Source organism: Macaca nemestrina, chromosome X (assembly GCF_043159975.1).
Source record: "Macaca nemestrina isolate mMacNem1 chromosome X, mMacNem.hap1, whole genome shotgun sequence".
Taxonomy (NCBI): domain Eukaryota; kingdom Metazoa; phylum Chordata; class Mammalia; order Primates; family Cercopithecidae; genus Macaca; species Macaca nemestrina.
The window spans coordinates 144,291,260-144,293,862 of record NC_092145.1 but is presented as its reverse complement, the minus strand read 5'-3'; the positions used below and the strand labels follow the sequence as shown (position 1 = coordinate 144,293,862).

General features: G+C 41.6%; 1 pseudogene; it reads right to left on the bottom strand.

The window, feature by feature from the left end:
- Positions 1-1,563: 1,563 nt before the first annotated feature.
- LOC105478280 (putative heat shock protein HSP 90-beta-3) lies at positions 1,564-2,089 on the bottom strand (annotated as a pseudogene).
- Positions 2,090-2,603: the final 514 nt, after the last annotated feature.

Below are 2,603 nucleotides of genomic sequence, written 5' to 3'. Positions count from 1 at the left end.
ATAGAAAATGAACAATCCAGTTTAAAAAATGGGCAAAAGATCTGAACAGACGTCTCACCAAAGAAGATATGAAGATGGCAAATAAACATATGAAAAAATGCTCCATATCATCTGTCATCAAGAAAATGCAAATTAAAACAACAATGAAATAGCACTACATACCTATTAGAATAATGAAAATCCAAAACACTGATAACACAAAATGCTGGCAAGAATGTGGAGCGACAAGAGCTCTCATTCATTACTAGTGGGACTACGATATGGTACAGCCACCGTGGAAGACAGTTCAGCTGCTTCTTGCAAAACTAAACATGCTCTTACCATACAATCCAGCAATCATGCTTTTCGGTATTTACCCAAACAGGAGGAAAATTTATGTCTACACAAAAACCTACATACAGATGTTTACAGCAGCCTTATTCATAATTGCCAAAACTTAGAAGCAACCAAGATGTCCTTCAGTACGTGGATAAATGGTGGTACGTCCAGACAATGAAATATTTTTCTACGCTAAAAAGAAATGAGCTATCAAGCTATGAAAAGACAGGAAAGAACCTTAAATGCATATTACTAAGTGAAAGAAGCCAATCTGAAAAGTCTACATACTGTATGGTTCTAACTATATGACATTTTGGAAAAGGTGAAACTATGGAGATGGTAAAAAGGTCAGTTGTCTCCAGGGGTTAGGAAGAGGGAGGGATGAGATAGGCAGAGCACAGAGGATGTATAGGGCTGTGAAAGTATTCTGTACGATACTGTAATGGTGGATCCATATCATTATACATTTGTCCAAACCCATAGAATGTGCACCACTAAGAGCGAACACTGATGCAAACTACATTTTGGATGATAATGACATGTCAATGTAGGTTCATCAATTGGAACAAATGAACCACTGTGGTGTGGGATGTTGGTAATGGAGGAGGCCAGATGTGGTACAGGGGAAAGGGACATATGACATATGACTTAATTTTGCTGTAAAATGAAAATTTTTCTAAAAATAGTCTATTTTTTAAAACGCACATGCAATTACATATCATTGTTGCAAGTCTTTACTCAGCCTCTTCTATGGCCCTTATTCTCAGGAGACACTGAAAGCTAACTACTTGATTAGACAATGGCTCCTTAGATCCGACAAGGTCTAAGCACAACCAAAAGCACAAGTGACAAAAGAAAAAACAGACAAATTGGACTTCACCAAAATTAAAAATGCTTGTGCTGCAAATGTTACCATCAAGAAAATCAAAAGACAACACACAGAACAGGCAAGCGTTTTTTTCCCACATAAAAACGGCATCTGCTTTATTTGGTATACTTTCATTTCAGAACAAAATAAGCAAAAAAGCACAATACACAACCTCCAATATCCTGTTATAAAAGTAGGAAGAGGATGGGGCTTAAGGCTCTTGTTTCCTGCCTTAGACACACTGACAGGAGAGAAAAAACACTAGACATTTGCAGAGGGAGCCAGGTGAGATAAGGCCACTCGAGGCCACGGGACAGAGCCACTCAAGGAACCATGGGGACACTATACAAGGGCACAAGGTTTCCAAATATAAACTCCTAGTCTACTTCTTCCATGTGAGACCCATTCTCCTCACCCTCAAGCAAGGGTATCTCATCAGAAACAACAGCACTGGGTTCGTCTATTGTCACTTCATCTTCATCAATACCTATACCTAGCTTGATCATGTGGTAGATGCAGCTGGAATGGGTCTGGGGATCCTCAAGGGAGAAGCCAGAAGAAAACAGAGCAGTTTCAAACAGCAGCACCACCAGGTCCTTGACAGCTTTGCTATTCTTGTCTGTCTCAGCCTTTTGCTGCAGCCTCTCCACAATGGGGTGGTCAGGTTGATCTCCAGGTGCTCTTTGGCCACCATGTAGCCCATTAAAGAGTTGTCTCCAATTGCTTGAGCTTTCATGATTCACTCCACATTGGCTGTCCAGCCACAGGTGTTGATCACAATGCAGCAGGGGAAGACATAAGCCTACTGGAGGTTGTCACCTTCTCAACCTTCTTATCTAAGATTTCTTTCATGAGCTTGCAGAGGTTCTCAAACTTTGCCTTGCTCTCTTCCATTTTCTTCTTCTCCTCTCATCCTCAGGTAGCTCGACCCTCTTTGGTAATAGAGACCAGGCTCTTCTTATTAAACTCCTTGACCAGCTGCACGCAGTACTCATCAGTGAATGTGGTCTAGTATACCTCCTCGAAGCCCCACTTTGAGAGGTGTCTACCTGCTCTTTGCTCTCACCAGTGATGTAACAGATGGACTTCTGTGCCTCCTTCATGTGAGAGAGATACTCTGACAGAGACGTCATCTCATCTTCAGACTGGGAGGTGTGATAGCACAGCAGCTCAGACAGACGTCCCTGGTTAGTGGAGTCCTCATGGATCCCAAGCTTTAGATTTTTAGAGAATGCCTCATAGAATTTCTTGTAATTCTCCTTCACTTCTGCCAGCTCAGAGAAGGGCTCAAGCCACTTCTTAACAACATTTTCATGAATGACTTTCAAGATTTCGCTCTGCTGGAGCACTTCTTAGGAGATGTTCGGGGCAGATCCTCAGGGTCCAATAGTTCAAGTAATTAAATTGGGAAAGAGAT